Consider the following 20,144-nt stretch of genomic DNA (forward strand, 5'->3'; position numbering starts at 1 on the left):
AAATCAGCAGTGAAACTTTTGTTTAAAGCTGCTCAGTAATAGCACTTATATGTTTTTATGTACTTAGATGGACTGGGGCCTCAATAAGCTTGATTTTTCAATTTCTTACATTATGGCGTGCATTTTGTAAAGCAAGGCTCAAAAATGGAAGTAGTTACAAGCCCGGACTTAGAATGCATCTATTGCCATACCACCTACAAATAGCAGCTCACTCCCCCGACTACTGGCATGAATGAATGAATGTTGGCATGTACAATAGCGTTAATTTTGGATGAAAGTCACATTAGTGTATGGGCTATACAAAGCCTATTTATCTCTTAATAGGTCTAAGAGAAGATATAAAATGGTAAGTAAAATCACAGAATTCTTCCTAAATCAGGACATTCAATGTGTAATTGCTGAAATATGTTTTCACATTCTTAGGCTTCTGTAATTTATTAAAAAAATCAGAAGACACAAGATTGCATGAGCCAACTGGGAGGCATCTCATCAGTTCAGCTTAGAAAGACCTCTACGACTCATATGGAAATGTCACATTTTAAAATATAATTTGACATTAAAATGTCACAAACTGCCTCCACCTCTTGATTTAAGTGATTTTAATCACAGGTTCTAGTTTGTAGTCTGTGCACCACCTCATATTAAACACTATATTGAAACTCTAATCAAGACCCATCTCTTTCCACTAAGCCCAGAATATGCAGGGTCAAATATGAATTTGATGGAATGAAGGTCAGACTTTTATTGCTGGCATTTGAAGTCTTGACCAAGCATCGCTGACAATTGATCCATCAGTACCTCATGGTACTCGGTTTCTGTTAAGGTAAATATATCTACTGGTGCTAAAAGATTTTCATCAGCTCATTCCAGTGAGACTCTAGACCTTGTGTTATGAACTAAACAGGAAAACAAAATGAACCAGAGGAACATACAAAGAAATTGTGAAAAGGACCTACTTCAAGGGAAAATATTAAAATTACTTCTTATGTACAGGTAACCTGACCCTTCCACTGAACTAATGGTTGTGATGAAGACTGCAGTGAGGCAACTATACAAACATTTATTTATCTGAATAAATTTAAGTAATTATTAATGAATGATATCAAAACTATATATTTGACTTTTTGTAGATGGCTAAAACGTACATAGTTGTGCAACACAATGGTTGTTTCTAAATGTAGCTCTATATAGGGCAGCCCTCCAAACTCAACGACAAAACTTGGACTTGAAATTCAAATACAACCAAAAAGCGACTCTTCAGGGATTCAAAAATATAGAAGCCAAAAACCTAGCAAGCCTTCAGCTTGTCATGAAAAGCAGCAATAAATGATAAATGCAAAACCAGTACGCCTTATTTTCAAAACCTGACGAGCCCACAGAACCGGACTTGCAGTAGTGCACTCTATTTTATTCAAAATAGAAACTGTCAGTACTTTAAGCACCAACTAGGAGACATCAGTTCAGTGTAGATGGTGTCTAAGATTCATGCAAATGACACACAGCATAAAGTGGCTGTGCAGAGCAGGCATGACAATGTGTGCACGTTTTTGCTTGCACCTTTGGAGTTTCGACGTTCCAAACATCAAGCACTTATATTCAAATAATTTCAAATTTTGTACAGGAGCATTTGAAGATCTGTAGCTCTGTTAGAATTTGAACAGATATGAATTTCAGGCAATAGACACTTTAGAACGGAAAAGGACGGCACACAATCTCAGATTTGCAAGGCAAAGCTCGTCAGAGTACTCAGGCTCAGTTGCCAGTTACAGCTTCATTTACGAGAAACTGTGCAGGGTGAAAGTGAAAGTCACAAACTAGTATCTTTTTCTTATCTATAGATCTCTCTAGTCTGACTACACGTTATCTAGTGTCTTTTAAAAGATAATACTGTGATTACTAATAAACAATCCTAACAGATGTGGGTTAGGTATTTTCATTTTCATTATTTTTGTAGATTTTAAGGCAGAGGGAGAATTGAATAGTTGAACCTACTGTTTGACAGAGACCACTGATTTATTTGCATTCTGGTACCTCTGGCTCCTCCTTTGCTGGGAACTCAGTGGTGTTTTGGTCCACTCCAGACCACAAGAGCCTCCAGCACTCACTAGTGGAGCTAAGGAGGCTGAAACACAGTATTGCGTTCACGCTGTCATTTGATGCAATCCCTTTTACGCTCATTTCTGCCAAATCAAATACTTGGGTGAACATCTGGGCGATGACAAAAATAGTCTCCAGGCCCCTTTTTTTCCTCCATCCAGGCTGGTTAATAATGGTCAACCTTATTGATGAAGGAATTAATAGCTTAGGGCAGACATTTTTCAAATGCAACTGGGCTGGCCCAAATCACTCCCCAGTCCACTGCTCCGCCCTGCCTGGTAAAATTAAGCATTCAGGTATATAGGTTAGATTCAGCATATATAACGTGGATAGAGTTCATAAAATACTTTGGCTGGCCCAGTTAAATTACAGTATACGCTACCTATAAAATCAGCACTGCTCGGTATCAATCTACTGATTCTTCTGACTTGTTCTGTGACTTCTGTGACTTCTGTTCTTGTTCTGTGACTTGTTCTGAAAGGTACACAGTACCTTCTGAGACATGTTACATACTTTAAGCTTTCCTTGGTATCAGCCCGAGTAATAGTCATAAGTGACTTGCAAAATCAAGGCTGGAAGAACAGTCCTTATTAAGAAAACCTCTGAAGTTCACAGTCACAGGAGCGTTCGTTTAAATAATGCCACATTTCACTCAAAGCTGGCAGTATTCAGTGAATGTCCCTTTTGCTAGTGGCTACTTTCCCTTCTGTTTCTTATAAATGTCATTTTACTACTCTGGATTCTGGCTGGGCACATGATTGGCTAGGGAAAACAGAAATTCCAGCCAAAGGAAACAGAACTGAAAGTAAGTAAGAGAATCTTTTTCATTCATCTTCTGATCTGTAAAATAGGTGCATTTCCTTCTAAAGGCTGCATTTCCCAGCTGTAAAACAATAGAGCTCCCTCCACCCATACTTCTGCAATCTTCGTCACACAGCTGTGGAGTGTTGCAAACTGGTAACATTTGTAAAGAGTACTTGTAAAGTCATAAAAAAAGCAGTGCCATGAAGTTCTTACTAAACTGTGGGGAAAGTTTAAGTTTCTGTTCTTGAGTTCAAAGCAGTTTGCACGTTTTGCAATGATCTCAAACTATAGTTTATGGTCTGTAATCTTGCACTAAGCCCTGTTAAATTCCTGGTACATGATTAGGAAAGGCTGTACTGTTGCTTTGTTGTTTCATCAGTAAAATTACAGACAGATGCTTTAGGAGCAATGCTTTTATCTTTCCTGGTAGCCATTTCTCGTGCAAGCACATACTGAAGAACAGGTTTCCATCATGGCTTTCATTTCACTGGTTTTCATTCGCACTTTTATATTATCCATAAATGTCTGAATATACAGCACCTCAACTTAATAGCTCTAAAGTTGTATCTTCATGTTGCAGCTCTGTATAAATGGGCAGACTGTGCATTTCAGAAGGTAAGAAATGAACAGGCTCTGCATGAAAAGGCCTCTGGAAAGTGGCAAGTCGTATCCTGGGCCAGCCCTGGTCCTCCGTCCCACTCAGGTAGGAGGGAGCTTCTGCCTCCTGTTCCCAGCTTTTACCAAGCGCTATGGCTTGGTTGGCCACAGTTTTGCCTCTGTGGAAGCAGGATAGCTCTGATCATAGAAGCACAAGATTCCTGTGAAGGTGGGATGAGACGTCTAGATTGCAGACCTAGAAAACTCCTGAGGTTTATCTAAGCTTGGCCAAATGCCTCAGGAGGAAGGACTGCTCCCCTGGTCGCAGAGCTACCTCTGATTACCCACTGCTTGGGACTGAAGTACTTCCTGCTTCCTTTTTTTTTTCTTCCTCTTTTCTTCGTCAGTGTGCACAGACCCTGCAATAAAACCTTCTCATTCAGAAGGAAAGGAAACTCTTTATTGTGCTGCAATTATAAAGCCACAGATGACTTAAACCTGGGAGGCAATGCAGCTGCTTTTCAGCAGACAGGAAATGTTGCATAGTCACAAAATGTTGCATACACAAAACCTGAGACTACTCGTATTTAACCCTCTGCCTTGTGAGTGAAGAGGTTGGGCATAAATTCCAAACGCGGGCTCGGTTTTCTAAATTCCCTAGAACTCAGGGCTATTTAGACTTCTTTCTGGTCCAAACCTGTTGTTAATTTTAGCATTTATTGGCTACTACAGCTAAGACTGAATACCCATTTAACCTCACCAGGATACATGCTGTACTTGCAGTATATTCTAGGAAACTTTAATTGGTTCACATTTTCATCTGAAATACAATTATGTAAAAAAGTATTTTTTAACATAAAACACCAATTCAGTATGTTTTTCCTTCCCTCAGTTTTGCTACAGTTTGATTTTTACAGGACAATTGTCACTATTTTTTCAAACTGAATGAAATAATAGAGTTTTGAAATAGTTCTTATCCTTTCAGAGACTTCATTAGAGACATTTTCTTTAAAGGGGTATCATCATCTTTTCAACCTCATCAGTTTTATCCAACAGTTTACCCGTGAGATCATTTGCGGGAATGTGGGCATTTCAGGCTTAAATATGGGAAATTCAGGCTCAGATCCCTTCCTGGCATAGAGGGACTCAAGGATATGCTTGTCAAGCTCATTTTGGAATGATGACCTCACCACAAGCCTATAGAAGGAAACATCCTCTGGTCTTCCTGTGAACTTGCTTTAGTTCACAGAAAGGCATTCAAGAGCCATTGACCTACAGAAAGAATGGGACTTGCCTTTAAGCCTGCAGATTGGGGCATTGATTTGAGAGAGGTGAGCCACTGAATTCTGGCTCAGCTTCAAATACCACTTATGTAGCTTATCTAGTAACTGCTTAATGTACAATATGTAACAGCACTCAGAGGAGCCACCAGAATCCAGTGTTTCCCACTCATAGGTGAGTGCTCTAGCTGTTAAGCTCCAAGTCTCTCTTGGCTAACAAATACTCCTCCTTCCCTTTCAATGAGAAGAGACCTCTACTTAGTAGTTAGGACACCTTCCAGAAAAGGGAGGAACCGAAGTTTGACTGCCCTCTTGCAGAGCGGGGACACAAATCTCACTTTGCCACATACTGAAGAGGTCTTCTAAGTACTAATCAGCTGCCCCAGCAATGCTGTCTTGGCTTGCTCCATTTTTAAAAGACTGCCATTCTTCAAAGACCAATTTTTGAACAAGCTCAAGGGGGGAAAAGCTTCAGACACACCTCTGTAGGCAGTACTTCCTTACTGGCTGCTTGCATGCCATACTGGCTGCTTTGGATCTCCTTTCAAAGAAACTCAGCTCTCAATGTGCACCACACAGGACCATAAATGGGTCCAACACTTTATCTCAGAAACTTCAAAATTTTGTTGGGCGATGCTCGATGTTGTGGCACACTTCTTTTTTTGCTTTTAGCCTAATTAATTAGTGCAAGGTCACCAGGCAGTCTGTTTCAGAGCAGGGCTTAAATCCATGTCCTAATTTAGTGCTCAAGCTAATGGATTGTCTTTCCTTGCTGGGCCTGTTTCCTGATCTGTAAATATAAAGCTGGTCCCTGCAAAAGGCTTTGTCATACACAAATGACAAGCATGGTTTAAACAGCATGTAATATTGCCTTTCACCTAGCGAACTTCCCTTGTCACACTTTAAAGACAAGCAAAGCAGGTCTTTGCAGTTTGAATTGCCCTGGAAAAGCATGTGTCCTTCTTGGATTCAAATCTTTATTACTTCCTGTATAGATATATCATGCAAATACACTCTGTGTGCAATGAGATCACCGACAAAAGATTTAAATAATACATACGAGATATAGTGGGGGGTGAAGAGGGTGGACACTACTGAAAATAACTTGGATGATAAAATGATCAGATGACAGGATGAATTTTCAACAGACCAACTGAATACTCATTCAAATGGAGGGATTTGAACACATTTGCAGCGATCATCCTGATGCTTCTTTAAAGCTCAACTCATGACAGGTAACGGTAGATAATAATAGAAATATAGTAATGTTCTTGTGAACTCTGAGCCTGTAATTACTTGAACAGCAATAAGCTGGAATGCTTTTACTAGATGTCTTCAGCATTCAGGGATGAAAACATGATTTTTCTGTCCAGCAGAGGGGGCTTGGCAGTAAGTTTTCTAAACACAAAACCAAATTATTTATTTGGAAATCAAGTAATACTAAAATTAAACTGACTTTTATAGGAACTTGTATAGTATTATAGATAAAAACAGAACTTCCTACAAACAAGAGATTCAAACATAAACAGACACAATTCAAATTGAGTGTTGTTCTGGCTATCTTTGTTTCCCTTACTTCTCAGCGTGGCTTTTCTATTTCAGCAGAAAGCCCTTGCAGTTATACCTGACAGACACAGTATGCAAGTAAAGAAGTTTTTGCTCCTAATTCCTTTGAAAAGCTGAGTCCAAGTTCCTGTTAAACCTGTCCCTGTGAATTACTTCAATACATGTACAAGAAAAAAACAGGGAAGACATTGAGGTAAACTCCTGGTGGAAAGTTCTCCAAGCCACCACAAAGCTGTGTATTTGAAGGCAGGACGTGTCATCCGAGTGGTCCAGGAGTTTACAGCACAGTTATCTAATTATTTGAGGCCACTTTGTAGTTTTAAACAGTAGACATAAATCTGAATGGCCACAAGAGCCACTGGCAACCTCACAATATGGGTGAGACCAAAAACATGGACGTAATCCAAGGTGGTGGTGTACAGAAGCACATTTAAAGCTGATGCTTAGCGTTAAGTTGCACACAGCGTTACGTCAAGACAAAAGAATGACACAAATTTCTCTTGAAATTAAAACAGGATGGCTAGTCTTCTGGTAAATTCCTCTTTTTCATGTTTAATTGGATTTGTCCCCCAAATACTGTTTCCTTGCTCGATTTCCACTCACATAGGAAAAAAGCGCAGGCAGGTGTATTTGAATACCTGTAAATTATATTCCCTTTATTACTTTTGATGAATAGAGTTTTACTCCACGTGTGAGTACTTGAATGGCACCGTTCAGTGCTGTTCAAAATCTGATTCTTTTATTTCTAGTGAGAACTAGCTGCCAATTTTAATGACAGATTCTGGTAAATATAATTATTTTCACCTCTGTGGCTTCAGCTTCTGGTGAAGTAAATATTGAAAATAATGATGCAGTAGAGTAACTTAAAATGAAATTCATGCCAGATGCAGCAGAAGGTGCAAATGACTCACCATGACCAATAAGGGTGCCACGCATTCCCTCACTGACGTGAGCATGGGCTGTCCTGTTACACGCGCAGCAGCAGTCACCTTGCAGGGATGCTGCTAGGTGCAGCACTCTGCAGCAGCCTGGGCTCTGCCTACTCACTGGCCCCACCGGTCATGCTGGTGAGCTCTTCTCAGAATGCAGGATCTCAGCAGCCGCTCTGTGTTTGTGGGGTACAAGAGTCGCCACCCACGTACCCCAGTAATTTTCCTTAAGTACTAATATACTTCAAAAAAGAGTAAGTGGGGGAGGAGGGGGATGAGAATTCTGGTCACCTGGTGAAATAAAATTATCATTTAGTGCACGTATCAGATTGTCTGTTAAACCTTCTATTTGGAAGTGGATATACTATGTACTGACACACTATATACCACCGTATTTCTGATAGAAGAAAAAGATGGGCTGTGAGGGTTACAGCAGTCCATTGGGAGGAAGGGGGATGCGGCAGGTCACTGTGTGTCATCAGTCCCCAAACCAGGATCCCAGTTAATGGCACCAGCTCTGCTAGATGGTGATCCCCGGCCCCTCCTGCCTTTGAGTCTCCTCATCCATACCACATCTGCAACACTTCCACCCATGGCTCTCAGTTCCCCCAGTCCTTGGACCCAGTGTCCTTCACATCCTTTACCCCACTTCTCCAAACCCATTTCAGAACCTCTCCCTTCTCTATAGAGCTGCCTTTCTTCTCACAAAATAAAAATATCCAGCCTTCCACACCAGAGCATTCCCTCCCTGACCCAACAACCCTGGGCTACACATCCTTCCTGGACCTTCCGTTTCTGCCTGCCTGGAATCATCCCAGAGCTGCTTTTCTTATAACCCTCAGGTACTCCCAGCACTGCCCCTGCCTTTTGGCCCACTCCCTAGTGTCACAGCCCCCAGTGCCAGCCACCCCGCCGTTCCCTTTGGCCTGCAATAATCTGAGCTCCTTCCTGGCACCAGCTCCTTGGGTATCCCCTCCTCAGGTGCACTTTGTGGAAACCGTGACTCCTGCTTTTCAGATGGGAGGATTTCAAACCATACCAAGTCCTCCACCATTCACAGCTGTTAAGAGCAGCAAAAGAGGACTTGTCTGAGGGAAAGCAGCTGGGTGTCAGCTTTCATAAAGCAATGCACCGCATAGCACTGCTGTGTGGTACTGGAGGGGATTGAGGAAGAGAAAAGTGAAGACAGGTGGGCAGATATGGGAATTTGCAAGAAAAAAAGAATCTACTTTGATGTTAATAACCTGAGTCAAAATACCAGGAGGCTGAACTTCCCAGAAAGGAAGTTCACTAACAAGGAACCACAGATAACCTTCAGATGCTAAACTGAAAACTCTGGAGGAGAAGGTAGACTTAATTCTCAGAAAAAAACCTGTACGAAGTATACTTAATATCAGAGAGAGAAAGAAAGCAAAAGACAGAGCATCCTGAAACTAAAAGAGGTATTAAACAGAAATTACAGGAAGCAATTAGAAAACATCAGGCTGGAAAGCAGAAAAAAACAAAGAGTGGAGTAAATTTTAAACCTGGGACATTTGGGATTTGTTCACACAGAGAAAGGTCAGATGGGGACAAAATTCCAGCAGTATTATGGAAGAAGCCGATAAGGAATTAGCTGGGACTAGCACAGAGGGAGTACAATAAATTAAAAAATAAAAAAATAAGGAAAAGGACTGTGAACTGGAGAAGAGGAGACAGGCTAGAAATGAAAGAGGAAACAGGAGCAACAGAATAAATATTGCATGGGATAAAGAGGGAAAAAGAACAGAACAGCCCATTCTAGCTCAGCTTGTGGGAACCTGCAAGTCTCCCAAATCTGCTTTATTAATTGCCAATGCCAAGTTTAAAGCCTTGTGGGTACCGAACTTTTCACACTGAGAGGCAACTATCTGTGCAGGTTCAAAATGGACCAGGGAAAGCATTATCTTAATGACAAAGGATGTATCAAAACTATGAGCCCAGAGGAGTAAGATGACGTCTGACAGCTTCAAACATAAAATATTCTAGGGCAAGTGAGACTCTAGATGCTGTTGACCTAAAAACTACTAGACGTTGCTACTGCTGTTGTTTTACCAAGGGCATAGCTTCTTCCAGCTCAGTTTATCTTTCCAAAGATGCTAATTCTTTGAAGGAACAGTAGATACATTAAAAAATGTATTATAAGCAAATACATAATTGTCTCCCTTAAAATAAAAAAAAGTCATTCCTGAGTCTTCTTGCACATGAAATGAAAGCAACAAAAATTTGATTTTTAGGCCATCAAGAGATGCAGATAAGAGCCCAGTTAAAGTAAGTTAATGTATGTCCCAAGAACTTTCACGTGAAGGTCTAACAAAGATCCAAGCAGACAGACTGTTTTTCAGGCATGAGTCATTGATAATTGGACAGCTTAACAAGAAGTCCAAACAGCATTGTTGGTCCACCCTAAGATCATTACCTTAAGACAACAAAAAAATAACAGGTCATATTGTCAATTCAGTTCCTCCAGGGATGAATGGAGCCCCTCTTGATACGGTGCAAAAAGAGAAGTAGAAATACCCAACTAGAAAAGGATGTCTGCGCTGAGTTCCCAGTGACTGCAACGGCTGAGTCACAGTGGGTTCTTGGACATGCAGGGGAGTTTTAGCAGGAAACCACCTACCACTTTATTTACAGCTCCACTTCAACTATGCCATTCGACTCAGCTCAGTAGATGATTTTTATCACTCTAGATGTTGTGGATGCATTTGCAAAATGCACTTTCCAAAAGGCCACACACGTTTAGCGTCGTTTTTTCATAAGGTTTCTATATATTCACTTCAGATGGAAGAAATACTGCCCCTTCTACCCTTCTACCTCCAGTACAAAAGTACCTTTTCTCCATCCACTCTGATCTGTTTGAGTCATACCTGACCCGCGTGCATGCTTGGCATTGCTGAACTGTATCTGTTTAGAAACTAGCATGCTGTCATTGTATACCTTACGAGCACAGGCAGGTACAGTAATACAAAAGCACTTATCATCTTCAATTCTGGTGTCTCACCATTAGTCTTAAGTAAGGCAGGAGCTCAAAGATCCAGAAAAGGTGGGGGGAACCACAGCTCTGCCAGCCTATCCCACCTCAACTCAATGATCTCTACATTCAGCACCTAGAGAGAGAGTCCTGCTCTCCTGCATACAGCACATTATCTTTCTGGCAATTAACATAATTAAAACAACAATAAGTGTGTATCAAAAAATTCTGGAATGCTAGCAAAGTTTCTTTTTATATCTTTCTTCTTTGTAAAATACAGAATTATCTATAGAAAACTATGTTTAAAAAAAAGTAATTGCAAATTCCAGCCCTTAGAATTTAGACAGGGCCTTCCTTGTCTTTTCCTGCAAATTCTGTCCTAGTTTTGTGAAAGAGTTAAGATCATGCATTTCACCAGCACCCCTGCGTCACTCAGTGCACAGATGTGTGAGTGGGCAGATTTCAGGTTGCATGTGCAAATGTAAATCTGATATTGCCCAATTTTTCAGTTCTTGGCTTTTTAAACCACGTAACATCAGTGCAGTGTGTGTGCCAGTGTGCAAGACGGGAGGAGGGCTGTGGTATGTGCTGTACTGAAGTGCAAACTGCTAATTAGAACAGAAGAGGAAATGGGGTGATTCTCTGGAACAGTGATAGGGTCTCTGCACAGCCTCACGACTGCACCAAAATCCCATTTTCAGAGGGGAACGGCTGCTGAATCCCCAGTGATGAGGACTTGTCTCCATTCATGGAGTGCTCTTTGGCATAGCCAACCCAGTGGAGTACAACGTCATGACACAGACCCTCCCAAAGCTACTTCTTCCTGCGCGAACATGCTGTCGTATTTCCCAAGCCCTGAAAAAGGGGGCTGGGAGCAGGTAAGGGAAGAGATGTAAAGACAAGAAAATACTTCAGTTGAACCCATTTCTCTCTGCCAGTATACAGAAAAGTTTATGCAAATTAGAATCAGCCACAAGACTTCTGGGAAGTTGCCAGTGAAACTCTCAGTGTCTCAAGGTATGAGTGAAGTGAAGAGAGGGAAGTCTCTTCAAGCTGTTTCTAAATAGCCAATAAAAACCCAGTTCAGTCCAGCAGCAATTGCTTTGGAAATCTGCGTCGGCAGCTTTGGATACTCAGGATCACTTTTTCCTTTTTATGCTGCACAAAACTCTGCTTGTGGCTCATTTTTTAAAACCAGATTCAGCTTTAGCCCTGCCTTTCAAGTACACATTTGAGAGATCATCATACGCAGAGCAGAGAAAGGATGCTGAATAAATCACAAGAGATGATCTATTTTCCAAAGATTTGCAGGCTGTACCATTCTTGGTATTTTATGCAGCGGGTCTGTCACATGAAGAGGATTCATATGTGATCTGAAACAACTCAATGGGCACAACACCGTAAAACCCAATGGGTTTACCTCCCCAGTCTCAAGCCTAGTGTTTCCCTCTCCCCCCCCAAATCACACCCTCCTACCCTTCTACCACCACCACAACCACATGTTGGCACAAAATTAACAGAAAATAACCTCTCTCAGATCTGTCTGCCACCCGCTAGTGGAAACTGGGAATTTACTGGAATTCAGGGAACTGGAGGCAGGTCACATGTACACCCTTGATACCGCAATTTATCTGCACAGTAGAGTTTCGCGTATGTTGTTCAGTTTCCCTGAAATTAACCTTTTTTTAAAAAAAAAAAAAAAGAAAAACCCAGAGTCTTTCAGGGGGATCAGAAACCAATTTCAGGAAACACTACCAACTTTGATGGTAAATGCAGCCACTGAGAGTAAATGTATTCGCGCGCACGCGCGTGCGTGTGTGTGTGTGTGTGTGTGTGTATCGGACTGTTTTTTGAGTTTCATACAGAAACAGAGGAGGAAAAGTGTAGAATGCTACGCAACTTACTGCTGGAATACCACATTGCTATATATTGCAGACTTATCAGTGGTGAGCTATTTTTAGTATGGCAGATGAGCAAGCAAGAAGTGACTTTTTTTTTCCAGTGCTTGAACCATGCAAGCTGCTTTTTCCAGCCCTGACACCTGGAACCCTCCAGTGCAGGAATCCTTTGGCATTGCTCCACCGGCACAGTGCACAGCCTCGCCCTGGGCTTCCCTGGTCTGCGGCCCAACGGTCAATGACCGTGCGGGGGAAAACGCAACACTAAGAAAATAAGGGTAAAATACGTAAGGAATAAAAAGCTAGAACGGAGGGAGGAGAATGGAGGGAGTTAGGTGGTATCCTTTCAGCTAATTCAAAATTTGTAACACAAATGTATCTAGACGTGAGCTTTGAAGGTCTTTAGTTTTCATCTCTTCAAAAATAAGCTATTTTTAGCAGTAAAGCTAAGGTCTGGACCCCATTGCTCTATTCTGGGTGCAAGTCTGCTTTTCCATTTTGCTAAAAACATCTACTTGGAGATCTTTGCCCAACTGCCACTAGCAGCATTTTGGATGCAGAAGTCAAGTCTAATGTGAAGTCACATTTGCATCCTTCCATAGCCACGGCATATCCACCACATTCCTATTAAAGAACCAGCACATACTACAGAACAAAATGTTCATCTTGCTCAACAAAGAAAAAAATTCCTGAGAAACATCCTAAGATCACAGACGTTGCACTACTGTTACTGTGTTTATACAGTACTCTAACTGGAAGTCTTCTGAAGGGCTCTGATGAAGCTCCTGCCAAGCCTTTAGCAAAGAAATCTAAACTCACAAAAGATTTCCTCCTGACCCATGCATATACTGTAAGTACAGACTTGGGAAGATAGTGGAGCATTTTTAATGTACCCAGAAATTCTGGGTCTCTGGCAGGCCTCTGAAGTTAGGCAAACCTCTCGGGATGTGCAGGACCTTGTCTGTAAGTGCGTGCTCCACCTTCGCCATATGCAGGTCACAGCACTGTATGAGCGTTAGAAAGGGACAGAGCTCTCACTGACTAACTGGAAAATCCATACTTCCTGTTAGTATTTTAACCTTTCCTTATAGACTCAGGGAGAGAGGATGTAAACGTATTTATATGGGAAATCATTAGAGAGAGCACAGGATTTAAATTCACATTCATCAGTTTATTGGTATTTCTTGGTATTATTGTAGTAGGTGCTTAATTGCATCTGTTTGCTTATAAAAGTTCTTGAGGGAAAAAGCCCCAACACTTGACATTTGAAGAATTGTATCTGCTTTTTCTTGACAGGTTATCACCCAGCTAATCTGAATTTTTACACTGGTGATTAGAGAAATCTAATTACGGAACTTCAGCTTAGATATATACTAAACCAGCAGTCGCCTGAAGGCTGCATTAATTTATGTTGAATGGGGCTGTAATATCAGGAATATACAGATCATTCTGTTTAGAAGTAAACCCAGAAAGTCATGGACATAGTTTTGGTACTGCTGCAGAAACTGAGAGGTTACTCGGGCCATACTCCAAGTCATGGTATGAGACAGAGCCAGAACAGGACAGCTGGAGCAAAGAACTAAAGAGAAGTACAAATTTAAACTGTTTGCATATAAGAATAGCTCCAGCCACCTTACCAAAAGGTTTTGCTGTGAGTAAAGTTGTATTAGAATGACTTGTGGTTTGAGGTCATCACATGTCACTACGCATATGTTCAATAAGTTTTTGAAGGTCACCTTGGCAAGCTCAATTCAATTTGTGTATGCGACTAAGTCTAACGCTTCCTCTAGACTCATTATCAGACATTTTGCCAGTATTTTGACATCATTATGAACTGAAATAGACCTGCAATTGTAATACAGCATAGCATTTCTTTCCAGTCTAAGATAACTGATAATAGGACTTTTCAGAGTGTCAGAGGACAAAGCTGCCCTTAAAAAGTGAGTCACCACAGACGTCAAACCTCCTGACAAGAGCAATTCAGTGAGATGTCTCCAGAACTCCAGGAGGAAATCCTCCAGGCTGGGCACTCTTCCCACTTTCATATTCTCAATTACCTAATTTACTGATAGGGGACATCAAGGCCTGCATGGGAAGCTACACTAATTTTACATCACGTAATATTTCTTCTTAATTAATCCAAAAGTGTGTGTGGTGAGGTCTGTATCTAACTAACATAGATCTTTCTAAAATTAGAAAATGCTTCATTAATATCTTTGGATGATGTTTCTAATTTACCACTTTAACAACAGGTGCCAAAAATTCTACATTTAAAGGACTTTTGTCTTGTGTCAAGAAATAGCCAGCTTATTCTCCCAATTCTTAGAAATTCTGCTGGAGTTGGAATATGGTGAAGCTAATCTATTCTGAACACAGCTTGTTGAGTTCACATGTAAAATTGGCAAAAAAATCCAATTCTTTTTCCACAAGAGCAATTATGTTGGGGTTTTTTTTTCCTTTCCTTTTCTTGGCAAATGAGGAATTAATATTTGTATTCTGAAGTAGACTGTTGAGCCACCTATCAGGACCTATCTTTTCTCCAGGGACAGGGGAGGAACAGAAATCTGGCTAATTTCTAAGTACTTTGAAAACTGAGAAATTAAAACTCGTATTAGCTATTTCTTGCCTAGATCTTTGCAGATGTATGTTACGTAACTAGCCAAGGCCATAAGGCAATAATAAAATCTATATAGGATCTATCCATACAGTAGAACAAAAGATGCACATTCACTAGTTCCTGTTTGTTGGGTATAGGAGTTATTAGATACTGGAGGACCCTAATATATTCCATCATCATATGAGTTTGGGTGGTTTATGATTTTGAGGTTAGACTGCAACTGTAAAAAAGATGTCAATTAAGATAGATTACAGTAATCACAGTAGGAATGTGGAGCTCAGCATATCATGCAGTAGGAAAGCCCACAAAAGGTGTTTTCTCAAGGCTGAGTATTAATAGTGATTTATTCGGATCCAGGCTTGACGACTTCAAGTATTAAAAATCCAACCAAGTCATCTGAAAGTGTCTCAGTGCATTGTGAAAGAAATATGATTGTCCACCTGGATCTGGATGAGAAGCTGCAAGATACTGCTATGCCGTCACCACCTGATTTCTCAGCTTCCTGTGTGCTACTTCTGTCTCCTATAACAGCACTGTATTGGTCTTTGTTCACTTTAAGAACAAGACCACTTTTTTCCTTTAAATTTGGACTATTGAGTCTCTCTACATTCAAGAAAATAGAACTGAGATTTGGGTCCATTTGACCATATTAAGAATGAATTTTAATTAGTTTCTGTGGACTGAAAACCAAAGGTGAGGGAACATTTGAGTCATTTGCTCCACCTCAGCCTAACCATAAAAATCTCCTCATATATGGATTATGCTCATGAATGAAATGCATCAGAAACTGATTCCACAACCTTTGAATTACTTCAGCAGAAGCTCAGCATTTGCATGTGGTTTGAATAGACGGAATCATGGGAGCACCAGAAAGGGTATCAACACTGTTCACCTTCAGCAGCAAATGCAAATTCGTAATCACGTAAACCGTGCAGGACACAATCTAAACAGGCACTGAAAACAAAGAGAAGTGGTAGAAAATGCCTGTAAGAATGGGAAGCTATAAGAGCAGAGGGTAAAGAGACCATTAAAATAGTAATAAAGAGACACTGGAGGCCTTTTTGGATTATGAATTGATGTTTTGCTTGGTGTCCTCAAGGTTCCCACTCAAAAATAAATTTTCCCCAAAGCTTATGACCTCTCCTGTGCTCTCTTTACAGTCAGCATCCCCTTCCCATATTACATGGATACATAACTGCCTGAGTACTCTAACTGCATGTACAAACAGTAACCTCGGCTCCAAAACCCACAGCACAGTTCAGTGCCATGGCTGATTTTCCTGTGCCGTGTTACCACTCTCCTTTCATGGGCTTTGGATCTGAAAAGACATGAGAACAGGGAACTGGAGAAACAGAGAATGTGGCTTCAACAGCAAGGGAGAGAGCTGCCAGGGCAGCGAGGGAGGCAATGGAAAGGGAGCAGAGGTCTGTACTGGCTTAGTTTGGAAAGGATCACTTGGGTATTGCGGTAGCCAGACTGAAGTAAAATTAGCAACTGGCTCTGAAATTCAAGGTCTATGTTCCTCCAGCCAGCACTGAAACCTCTGTAGTCCAGTAAGCGTATCTGGAAGCCAAATTACCTTCATATGGTTCTGCTTTAAAATATGCAGTTCAGTATTTATAGCAGCAGTTCCCCTGTATGAACGGCAGCCTGCTACCTCTGCAATTAGCACCAACATTATTTTTAGGGATCCTCCATCAATTGTGGAGTATGCACATACATATACATACACACACACACACACACACACACACACACACACCCCACCAAGCAACACGAATCTCTCATTCGTATGAAAAAAACACCAGAAAGCAGGCTGCCCTTTCACAATGCTTTTACCAACAATTTGAGGCTTTCCTTTTTATTTTTTTCACTCAACTAATTACCAAGAAGGATGTCTAAACTACTGAAATGTAGAAAACCCAAACCACATTTTTGTATGGTTAACTGTTCAGCATTTGAATTCATGAGACTAATGCAAATCTTGATTTGACTTAGTTAATATCAACAAAAGAACTTCCACTGAACATCAGATAGGGTCTATGTAGTCTGGGCTCAAGGAAACCAGCGTTAATTGAATGAAGAAGGAACTAACATAATTTAAAATAAACAGTTCCAGAATAGCCAGTTTAGAAAGAAACTTTTCTCATAGCCTCAGACAGTTAATTTATTACTTATTTGAAGTATAACAGTTTATATCTCAGAGATCTATTTCAGACAATTTGGACTATTCAAAGGAACTTATGAGAGGGAGAGGCTGAACTCTTACTCAGTTTTAGTACACAGTTAAGCTTAATTCGCTTAACTTCCAAAAACCACAGCTTTTCATCCTAGCCAGTAGACGTGCACTTTCTCACAACTAATACTCAGAGCGATCCTTTTTAGAAGACTCATTTCTATCAGTCATCCTAGCTGGATGGGATCTGACTTGTACATTATCTGCAGAACAACACGAATTCCAGTTCAGACAGAAATTATTAATTCTTTACTGACTGGCTAGCCCTTGTCTAGGTATAGGCATGATGCTTATCAAGGCTTGGTAACAAATTGCTGACATCTCAAAATGTATTTTGTTTCTGGTGTAATGACTTGTGTGTGCTGTGACAACCATGCCATACACACATTGTTCTTCAGTGATATCGAGCATGATAATTAATATCAGTGTAAAGTGAGTCATTTTTATAGCCATTTTACCTGGAAGTAAATGACTAAAAGGGTAAGAGGATGAGCTGTATTTATCAGGTCCACTTCGTTATCTCTTAACTTAGAAAATGATAGTATGGATAGTATGGAAATGGAGATGTGTAAGGAAATGTCTAGTCGCACTAGTTACATTTTTTGGGCATGTCCCATTTAATTACATCAAACTCTGACCTTAATACCTAGTTAAAGTGGGTGACAGAGGTTCACACTTCTCTCAGTGCGGCTGGTTTCAGTGCATCTGAAAGCAGACTCAGAAACTGTGGTGTCTAATTTACTTGCAAAATCAAAGAATTCTGATTTCAGGGGTTTCATTTAAATGAAAATTCAGATTCTGGAGAAGAAAACAAAACCCACTAAAACAGGAAGGATGGTATTGTGGTTAAGTTTCTAGTATGGGGCTCTGAAGACCTGAATTATGTTCCATTCCTAGCCCTTCTGCAGACTATCTCGCTCTGTGACTAAGCAAATCACTGAATCTCTTGGTGCTTCAGTTCCCCTTTTCTAAAGATGATGTTGCTGATTTGGTCAGTTTAGATAATGAGCGCTTTCATGTAAGAGCTACCATTTACAATATCAGCACAAGAGAGGCTCTAACCTCAAAACACTAATAGTAAAATATGTGAGCCTATTTATCTGAACTGTTCTTACAAGAAAATAGCAATTTATTAGACTTGGAAAAATATTTGATTACTCATTGACAAGTGTCTTCGTAACAATAATACAATTGAGCTGATTTAACATTCCCATATTAATTCCCACACTGATCACCCACTTACTATACCATATTCTAAACAACATACTATTCCACAGACACATTGGCCTGCCAATTAATCCAGCTTCGTAACAGAGTCAGTGTCTGTTTCTATTCTCAAAAATTAGGAACAAAGCTGAAATGGGGAGTGCCTGCTGATTTTCTAAGCCTTTCAAGTTTTTGGATTTTTTTTTTTTTTCCCCAGAGGACTGTCCCTGCAATGGGGACGAATTCAGCGGGGTGTGGAGTGCCCCATAAGGGAATTTATACTGGGGAGTACCATACATGGTATCACAACCGCCTCCCTCTTGGTGGTTTCACAGGGTGAGGAAAGGCTTGGAGCATACATAAAGGAAGCTCTGCCTGCATTACACTGCTGCTAGTAGGGCTGAGTGTGGTTTTTGAAAAACAAACTAACAAACAGGCAAATGTCTCATGTATCCCCAACAGATACAGTACTCTCCTACCTTCAAAACCATCTTCAGAACCATGTTTTTTTCCCTTGCTGCCTCCTGGCAGACCTTTCCTGGCATCCTTATTCCCAGTGCTTCCTGAACAGATTCCCTCTAGCCTTTGCCCTGTTTATAGCCAGTAAACTATGCTCCTGCTGCACAAATGCCTAGCAATTCCTCTGATTTTTCTGTCATTTTCCAAGCCAATGTTTACAAAATACAGGTAAGGACTTTTATTTTTAACAAAAGCTGAGTTTGTTCTTTATCCTAGCCTTTGGAGGTTTACTGATAGGACCTTTCAGATCAAAAGCATTTACTTTCCTGCCCCAAGAAACAAGGGAGAAGGCAGTATGGGATAATGTCTCCCAATCATTTTCTTTCTCCTCAGACTTTGCCTTTCTTTCTTAGACCATCAGCAGGGAAAAAAGGGAACACAATTTGTTTCTCCACAGGAAATGGTACTTTGTGATGAGGAGAAAATAAGGCATTTCACAAGGAAGGCTTTGCTTACCAAATAGACTCTAAGGAGTCTAAGGAGTATCTAATTCACCTTGCAATAAGCAATAAGTGCTCATTAAGCTGAGTGACAGAGCACATATCAGAATCATCTGAACTGGCAGCACTGCTTTCAACTTCAGTCGTTTCTAGAGACCTTCTTTCTACGTGTGCTCTGCCTAGCAGCTCTGCGCCGGCTCCAAATTTATGCACTGCCCTCTGCTGGGTAGAGTAACCTCATCTTATCCAATCCCGCTGGCATGGAACTCTTTCCAAGACCCAGGTTATAGGGATTTTAAGTAGAGGGAGAGCAGGTAAGGAAACAGAAGGATGGGAATGGGGCGTTGCAAAAGGAAACATGAGTGGGTAAAATTGAAGATATCCCATGAAAGCTCAACTTGTGAGACCCTCAAGTCTAAAAGCCCAGCTCTTCCTATCACAAAACCTTCACTCACTGTACAAGTCTCCTTCACGTACTACAAGTGATGCTCACTTCTCCTGGGCAAGCCTTTTTAAGGCACCTTATGGAGCACCCCGGACCACTCTCATTGTGATTCACATAGAGATGGTACCAAACTCCGTAAGCAGCAGCCTGACGCACTTGGCTTTTGCTGTCCGAGTTGGCAGGCTCCCTCCATCGCTCTCCTCAGCGACTGGGAGCTCACCTACTCATTTGAGCCCTGCCAAGCTCTGAAGCTTTGCAACTAAATATTATTACCACATTCCTGCTCAATGAAGAAGACTTTTGGACAGACACTTTGTAGCTGTGCTACTCAGTACATGGCAGACAGACTGCATGTGCACCTGGAGGATCTTTCTTTCCCCTGTGATCTTACAAAATTAAAAATTACATGTGAGTGGAACAGCTTTCCTGGCACGCTTACAGCAACCTGCAGCGAACCTCCATCTCATCTGAGAAACACTCGTACCACTGTGCTGCATTATAGCCGTGCCGTGCTCCAC

The sequence above is a fragment of the Aptenodytes patagonicus genome, chromosome 13 (assembly GCF_965638725.1).
Source record: "Aptenodytes patagonicus chromosome 13, bAptPat1.pri.cur, whole genome shotgun sequence".
NCBI classification, from domain to species: domain Eukaryota; kingdom Metazoa; phylum Chordata; class Aves; order Sphenisciformes; family Spheniscidae; genus Aptenodytes; species Aptenodytes patagonicus.